A 9489-nucleotide genomic window follows, 5' to 3' on the forward strand; every position below is an offset into this window, starting at 1 on the left:
GAGTAAACAGACAGAAGGACCAGACAGGTAGGTGCACCTTGATTGGTTTAGAGATGAGGCAAAGATGCTCCTCAGGGAAAGAGCAGAGCGGTGACAGAGTGCTGTCACCTCTCTGGATATTTGAAGTCGGGAAAAGAAAGAAGTTTGCAGAGGTCAAAGAGCCTCAGAGTGGCGTTACACCTGCAAGGAAAAGGAAACCTCAGATATTTCTGCCCTACCTTTTCTTACCTTAACAACCCCGATGAGTCCCTTCCCTCCTGCCACCTTCTTCTACGCCCATCTAAGCCCATCATTGTCTCGTCTTTTCTTGTAGCAAGTCTGACAGTAACTGACATCGATCCGCTAGTATCAAAAGACTGCGAGTTTTCGCGGATGTTGGAGAGTTTTACCTCAGAGGTGTAGATAAAACAGCCTAAATTCTGACTTGTCGCGAGTTTATATTTGTACGTTAAGGGCCTGCAGAGTCGCACGGGTTTGTAGCCGACTGCCACAGCACAACAAGCACACCAGCATCGCATAAGCCCCCTAATTGTTATGCCACTTCCCATTACACATGTCATTTCTCTTACCACGCTTTCATGCCCATGAGCCAGGCCAGCTGCTCAGAGGCAGGTGGAAGGTGAGGACAGGGCGAGGTGTCAATGTTTCACTGTATAGAAGGTGGCATAAAGGAAGACTTAAATGAATAATCATGAATTAGGTGAAGCTTTTTTTTTTTTTTTTTCTCCCCAGAATTTTCTTTTCCTCAAGTTTATTTTTGAGTTGGGGCTTGAGCGATGAAAATTGAGTACTCTGTGTTTTCCCGACATACACAAGTTCAACATTAGTAAGAGATAACTTTTTCCAGTCGTATAAGTTTTAATCTAAGGTGTTGTTAAACATTCGATCTGCGCAGGCTGTGCAGATAACCAGACTCGGTTAAATCTCAGTTGTTCGGCATGCTGTTCTAATTAAAACTTCTGCCTTACGGACAAAAGATTGACTGGCACACATTTATAAATTAATGGATAATTTCAGCACATTGAAGCATTTCAATATTTATTTCACATTGTAAAGATGATGTGTTAATAATTTAGAAGTCATGAATTTTTGCCTGGCTCATTCTGCTTTTCCTTGTTTGGATGTCAACATCCATGAATAAAATAACTCTAAATTTAGACTTCTCTTCTAGGAAACGTCAAAAACATCTTGAGAAGATGTTCACTTTTGAGTTTTAGGCATGGTTAGATTTTATTTGAACATATTTAAAAGATTTTCTTTCTGTACAGCTCCAGCTCCTTGCTCTGTACTGTAGCCCAATTATGACTATTTCCAGAATAACGTGATTAAGTCTAGAATGTTGCTTTTAAAAAAAAAAATGTCTAAACAGTGGATGTGTTCGGTCAAGCAGAGATTGACATATTTTTAAGCTTCAAGGCAAGGACATCTGGAAAAATATGACTTTAAATACGTGAGGACTTCATCTGTGAAGCTTCATACGGGACACATTTTTATTATTTAACCGTTTCTTTTCTAAATTAGAAAATGTCATCTCGGATCATTCGAAACATCCCGCATGGCGCGTATTCATCTTCCAGATATCCTCATATGACCTGTGTCAAAGAAAACAGAAAAGAAACTTAAGGTTATACGCATTTAAAAGAGATGATAATCGTTGGTGCTAAAGTGACACTGTACCTGTGACTATTTAGTAAAAATCCTCAATAAATCAATCAAATTTTTGACAAGAACAAGGTTTCCGAAGAGCTTAATTTCAAACACAGCCACAGACTTTCTAATGGTGTAGCAACTGTATCCATAAAGCACGCTGTCATTATAAACAATGCACTGTGAGCAGAAGATATATTGTGCAGGGATAGTTGAAAAGTAAGGCTGTGTGCAAAGCCTCCCTGTTGCCGCTTCCTCTTTTATAGTTTGACCTTTCTCTTAATTGGCTGCCATGTCTTTACACTGAGATTCTGTTGGTCTCCCAGCCGAGTAATTTCACTCCCTCTTCCCACTAAAGCGTCTCCCTCTGACCCATAAATTGGAAGTACTTTAACCTTTCCTGAGTGTTCACTTTATGGTGTGCTCTTTATTCTTTTATTATGCAGATGAGATGAATTTTCGCGTTTGAAATACTGACTCCGATTAGCTGCTCACGCTGTTTATCAAAGTCTCTCGTTCTCAAATTTGTGCAGTGAAATTACTTCTGAAAAAGAGCTCATAATGAATGACAAATTACCGTTGATGACCTGCCTGTATAATTTTAGATGCGGCGTAGGTGAAAAGAAACCTTATTACAGTTAGCAAGCCCGAAATTATTAAAATTACCAGGCGCATGCTTCCAAAAGACAGTGTTTAATATCTCTGTGATCACAATTCGAACCTTGCATTCAGTTGTGTGATTCGCTACAATCACCATAACATTTTCATGCAATTTTTACATTCGGCACCCTGCAAAAGAATTGATCCCGCTTCAACTTTTTCACACATTTACAGCCACAAATCTTCAATGTATTTTATTGTTACTTTGTCTGACAAACACAGAGCAGATGGTTCACAACAAAGCACATGCAGTTTTTAAAATGTTAGGAAATTTGTAAACATTTGTATTCCTTTTAGATATGTATAAAATCCAGCCGCATGTTTTCTAGACTCCAACCACGCGTCCCGTTTTACCAACTTCTCAAAAGTTCGCAGGAAGTACCAGCAAAACGCTTTGACGCAAGAAAATGTGGAAGAGTTTTATCCCAGCATTGATAAATGCCATTAATCGACGATCAATTAGTCTAAACATGGTTCATAATGTATTCGAGGAAGTGTATTTGTGTACTTGTGGTGCAATATACTTGATGTATTGATATGTTCATTTCAATTTACTTCTAAACCCCATTCTATGACTGTGACCCTGAAATCAATACTTTAATTTACGGTCCACCAGCTTCAATCCATTCTGCGCCCGTCTCCTCTTCAGCGCATGTTGCTTCTGACTGGACAGATGTAAGCAGAGCTCCAGGTCTCTCTTCTTCTCTGCTCTTCCTCTGTCTCGCCACAGACTGGGAGATAAACAGGTCACTTCAACCCGTAACAGGCTGCAGATCGTCATCCGCCAACCTTTACAGTCTCTTGCATTGCTTTTGCCCTTTTTTTTTTCTTTTCTTAATTTTTTTTCTGCGTTGACTTTCATGTTTCTGCACATGTTGCAGGGAGCAAAAGGCTCTGATGCATGAAAGACAAAGAGCACAAGAAAGTGGTTGTGTAATTCCTTTGAAATACTGATGCTGCCTGCAGCCCTGATCAAGAATAGTCACACATATACCAGCAGACGCAAATGGCTGAAAGGAAACCAAGAATGGATGTTGATTATTATTAATCAACTCAAATTTCCACATCAGTTTATGCAAATACTGCTTTACCAAGCTTTACTATTGTAATATTTGTGTGGGTTTTTTTTGTTTTGTTTTTTTTGTTTTTTTTTACACAGACGGCAAAGATTATCTGCTAATCAGAGGCTGAAGGGTGCGTCACCAGTGATCTTCCTGTATGAAACGTGTGCTACTTTCAGATTAGCGATTAGCTTTAGCCCCTTGGAACACTCTTGATAAGTATTCAGATTCATCTTTTGTGTTTCTGGTTTTGTATGTAAAAAAAAAAAAAGGCTGCTAGTGGCTAATTTCTCATTTCTCTGGCGTTATTAAAGACTTATGAAAAACCTGACATGGATATACAGATCTGAGATTTTTTTTTTCCAAAAATACAATTATTACTTAATCTTAGAGTCTTGGTAATGACAACAAATATGTTTGTTTACTTACTAACTTTAGTAAGTTAATAAGTAGTTTTTCAAATCCATGATCTGACTATAGTCACATTACAAATAAACGTTGTAATGCAATGTTTGGTCCATAGGTTTTAGCCAACCCACCAAGTTTCTCTGTCATATTACAAGATGAAGAAGAAATTCATGCCTCCAAAGTTAAAGACCAAGTGTGCAAACTCTAGATGTAGATCAAACTGATTTAGGACCAAAGATGAGAACGGTGAGTGCTTTTAAGTTTTTTTTTTCAAACAAACTTAAGTCGTGGTGATAAAATTGTGGCATCAAGGAGGATTGTTGTGGTTACAAAAACAGAAGAAAAAAAACTCACAGAAGAGAGTCCATTTTGTACATTCAAACATAATCGTACATGAGAAAAGACTGATGTCTATCAGTCTTAACTCTTCACAGTAAGACGACGTTATTCTTCTTCTACAGCATCTATAATTGCTTGCAAGTACAACTATGGAGCAAAGTTGCTTTCTGCTTCCTGTCAGGCAGCAACTAGTTACTTTTTCTTCAGTCAAGTTGGCAGCGGTGTCAAGGACCAACTAAACTTAAATGAAGACACCATGAGAGTTATCAACGGCAGATTAGATTTTCCCCGCATATAAACCTTTAACAGAACCTCGCTCAGATTTCTCCCTTTGAGGCCTTCGGCTGTGGAAAGTGAGGAAGAGCTAGCCCTCCAGGCGAGATCACCCCCTTTTTGGAAAGCATAAGGCTGAGCTAGGACAGGAGGTTTTATTCTGCATGAGCTGGTGGTATCGCTCAAACAGCCTTTTGCCTCTTCTGGATTTATTAGCCAATTTCCACTAGCATTGTCTTTCACTTCAATCTCAGAAGTGAGGGTGCAGCGGGCAGAATATAGGGCTGCAATCATCCAAGTGTGTGGCGACAAAACCTCTTGCGCTTGCACCTGGAACTCAATAGATATTCATGAACATTCTCGTATTTAGAGAAGGAAATAACTTAATACCGACAGTGTCGATGGAATAATAGCCATTTCCTGCCTGACTTGCAGCCCTTCAGAAAATGAGATTGCGCTGGCCGTCATTTTTCTTGTCTGCCGGGTGTTTCCACGCGCGAGTCTATGGCCGCCGCTATGCTCCCTGCATTGGCAATGAGGTACAGACTGAGAGAGAGAGCTTGAAGAAAGAGGGAGGGGCGGGAGAGAGCAGGGGTGACTTCTGCAGGAAACATGAGGAATGGCTACCTAATTCTCTATGAATGAAAAAGCAAGTTAAGTGGAAAACAAAGTCATAAACTCTCACTGAATCATATGTAAAAATGTACAAAAAGATAGGCCTGGCTATACTTTTTCTTTTTTCGCAGCATCGCTTCCTCTAAAAACCAGCTTGATCCAGGCTAAAGGCACTGCTCCCATGTAAGCCAGGAAAACTATTGCATTTGTGCCGTGATTAAGACTGATTACTTTTGTAAGAGGAAGAGAGGCGAGTATCTCCGCCGTGTGATGGAAACAGAAAAAGCGAGAGGGAGAAAAAGATAGAAATGGGAACTGAGTGACGTGGATGGATTCCTAACCCGGGAGACAAAGGAATCTTTCAAACTATTCCTTAGCATTAGCCGGCCTGTCACGGTACCTCCACTACCGCTCTTATAAATTAACCATCTCACAGAGGACCCACGTTCTCTTACCTGCTCTTCCCTGCACAATTAGGTTTCCCTCCTTTGCAAGCCTTCCTTATCTCTGCCTCTTACTCAGGCCTCCATCAGCGTGGGCATATATCTTGATTTGCTTTTTAGTTTCATTTCTTTCCAGACTTTTATCCTAGAGAATGCACCACATTTATCAGCAGTCTGAGTCCACGACAAAGCCGGCGTTGCGACTGTTATAGAAACGTATCCGCATGTACAAATTTAGAGACCCGTAAAGACGTCGGGCACGGAGGCTAAAGAATCTTTTTAGATCACTGGGTACCACCACATCGAGATGTTGAGCACACAGAAAAGTGTCGCGGTTCCCATTGTGTGTCTCTGCAGGGGGTTGGTTGACCAAATCCAGAAATAGGTGGCTGAGTTTTAGCCGTTTTTATTGCTTCCGTCTCTTCTGGATACACAGGAAGAAGCAGGCAGAGGATATGTGCTATTTTTGTCCTAGTTGACAAACACAACTCGGTGAGCTTCTCCGCTTAGGGTAAAAAAAAAAAAAAAGTGAATAATTTTCGGCAAGAATAATAGCTTAGACTTTACGGACTAGAAAAATGGATGTAGAGACAGTGGTAGTGTTGTAGGGGATGGTGGTGGAGCGCTGAAATTAATTTGATCTCGGATGCCTTCGAGACGAGGGCTGGTGTGAGTTAGCCCTGTACCCAGACAGAAACCTGAGCAGATTGCACCACTACTTTGTATTCCAAATTAATTGGCCTCTGAAGATCGCCCTCTGCTCCTCTCAGTACTACTGATGCACATTTTCCTTCTCTCATCTAAACATGTGTGCCCCACACGCAGCTCCTCTCGTTAGTTCCCGGCGACTTCTCTCTCCCATTGTCACTGGGAGCAAACTGGACCCTTAGATAAACAATCAGCTTGAGTCTGCTGAAAGAGAGCAAAAGTTATGGCTTGTGCGATTAGACAGTGAAGGAAAATCCCTTTTATTGTCAAATAATTGTTCTTGCTTTAGAAGTGCTTAATATGTAGTGAATAGTCGTTTTGTTAACAGTGTAAATGTGGAACATAACAAAGAGAGCTTTATCATTATGAGCATCCCACAGCATTCAGTCATTCCTGTGATTTCCCGTCTCCCCACCCCCATAATGTCTTGTTAGGGGTAAGCAGTTATTCTGTCATCAACAGGTAAATGTCAGATTATGCTTATTTCTTAGCTTTTAAATGCCTTTCTCTCGACAGAAACCTCAACCCAAGTCGCTCACTTTGTTTTTAGATATCAGAATTTCTGAGTTCTGAGTCCGAAAAATGAAACGGAACGCCTTTGAAGACCGAATCGTAGCTTTAAAAGTTGGAGGTCCCCAAGTAAAGCTGAGGTCAGATCCAAGATGGCCGCTGCAGAGAGAAAATGTGGTAACCGTGTTGGAGTGGGCTCTTTCTGCACTTTTAATGCATTGTGGTGGGACACAACTTTGACTTGTGAGCCTTTAATGTTTACGTGCCTTAAACGGTGAAGATATGTTAGCAGTTTTGGTAAAAATGGAAATGATCTCAGAAGGTATCTTAACAACTTCATGAGGATCACAGATTAATTTGTCTACAGGCACATTTGGACTTTTAAAACGTTTTCAATGAGACGGCAGGAATACTTTAGTTATAGTTTTCACCATCAATGCATTTCATAGCAAACTGCATTATAATTGTTAAAATAAAGGTTAAATACATAAATAATAACATGGTGTGTACATCTACGGCTATTTCAAAATAAACATTCATTTTGTTGTCAAAACCACTCCTTGTCATTGTCATTAAACTTCCATCTATTACTTGTTTTTGTTTTAGAATGAATAAATCTACTTCAATAAGACAGCAAAAAGGTTATTTTCTAGTTTAAAAAAATATTCACTTTCAAAACACACAAATTAATTTGTTCTTGCCAGCTTTTCAGAGGAAGAAGTTCATGCAAAATGTATTACTAAACAGCACTGCACAGTACGTCTTTCATTTATTTTGTAAATTGTTGCTTTACACTTGACATAGTAAATTGGCCTCATAGGAACTTTGGCTGTTATAACAAGATTAATTATGAGCTTCTATAAAGTGAATGTACAAATGTTTTATTGAGCTACTGAGAGCCATTTTCCGTGGGTACAAATTACCAGGTTTGATATGTGCCAATGTGCGCCACATAAACCGTGAAATGTGACCTGCATTATGCTCCTGATTGTTTGATTCATTAATATTTTGTTGGTTCTATAAAACGTCCCTGAGCAGCAGCGGGTAATTTACAGCTTTGGCCACGGTGCACGTTAGACTTTATCAACAAGCTCAAAATAAGCAAAACACTCATTATATTTGAACCCGAAGAACAAAATGTGGCGTCGCCAAAAAAAAAACACTGGTGATGATGAAACAAAGCCTGTGAGGCAGTGGGCAAGTTTGTTCCTGTGGACGGCAAACTTCCCTGGAAAGTCGGAAGTGGAAAACTCTTCTATCTTGAAGTAAAAACAGCGGGGAAGTGTTTACTGACATATTTATTTATGAGAGTTTAGAAGTTTGGAGGCGAAGGGAGAATGTAGGATGAGTCTATTTATTGAACAAAGGACAGCAAAACACCACAACAAACACAAAACACCGAGGATCCAAGATATTTCAGTCGGGAGATATGTGAAAACGTTCTCAGAGGAGAATTGCCCCTGCGGACAACAAATGCCAAAACAACTCTGACAGAGAAAGAAAGGAGGAAAATACGAGCGAACAGAAGGAACAACAATTATTTATGTAAATAATGTGCCATTGCTGCTTATAATTAGTGGGAAAATTAAGCAGAAAAGAAAAGGGGGGGAGGGGTGGAAAAAAAAACATCACGCATGTCACCCAACTAATTTTTCTTATGCAAATTAACAATTGAAATTATAAATGGAAATTGTGTTGTTGTGATCCGGAGAGGAAAAGTGAGAGAGCGCTGAGAGATGGCCTGTTTTTTTTTGTCCCCCCTCTAACTCCCTCACCCCCCAAACTCTGTTTCGAATTCATTTGCAGGAGATGCAAACAGAGGCAGATGTAGTTTGACAAAAAGGATGATGCTGATAGCAGCAGCATGAACGGAAAAGTTAGGATTATTGTTTTAGACAGAACGGTCTTAAAAATAAATCTGTTTCATCCATAAAGGTGGAAATTAAACCTCCCTCTGACTTCCAGAAGATGGAAAATTGCCCTCCATTAGTTTTTAGATCTATTTTTCTTTCCTTCCAGATGTTTAAACTCAATTACTCTGTGAACAACAACGGTACAAACATGACCAAGATGAGAAAACAACTAACGCGCAAGGAAAAACAACACAGTAGGTTTTGGTTTTGCCGTGCCTGGTTTGGAGGTTCATTTATTTTTGGGGGTGGGGGGATTCGAGTCGACTGTTTTGTTTGCAGAACAGTCAACTCACAGACACGATAATGAGAAATGCTTGTGTAGCATCTTATGTAGTCCAGAGGACCACAAAGTGGTTCACACTAGAGTCAGTCCCAAAGTAGCCAGAGCTGGCAAGGCCGCCTTAAAATGGCACCACCACCAGGGGGCAGTCTGATTGTTTGCCCCAGGTAATAATGACTCAGACGGAGAAAGAACGGGACTGAACCAGCCACCCACCAGCTACAGGATGAACTTCTACCTCCTTAGACACCATCCTAACAGCAGTTTGCAGATTTGCGTTCAGCTTCATTCAGTTTTCCAAATACAAACTGGGCTGCTGTTGTATGTAAATGATTGCCTGCATGTGCACAAAAGTTGTAAAGATACACCTAGCTGAGAATATGATGGCATTGTTACATTGTTCAATGTCCAGATGTAAAACTTTGGCCCTCTTGCTGGGGTTTTCCACTTCAGTGGAGCCAGGCTGAAGTGATAGACTTCGATTTCTAAATGCATCTCTTGTGTAGTGTGACTAGCCTCTACATAACATAATTGTTTATCTTGACTGCCGTGATATTTGAACACCTAGATCTAACGAAACTCATCTGTTTGGTCATTTTGATCACTTATCAAACCAAAGGAAGAAGTGACGT

The sequence above is a fragment of the Poecilia formosa genome, unplaced genomic scaffold (genome assembly GCF_000485575.1).
Source record: "Poecilia formosa unplaced genomic scaffold, Poecilia_formosa-5.1.2 Scaffold5, whole genome shotgun sequence".
In the NCBI taxonomy this organism is placed as follows: Eukaryota; Metazoa; Chordata; class Actinopteri; order Cyprinodontiformes; family Poeciliidae; genus Poecilia; species Poecilia formosa.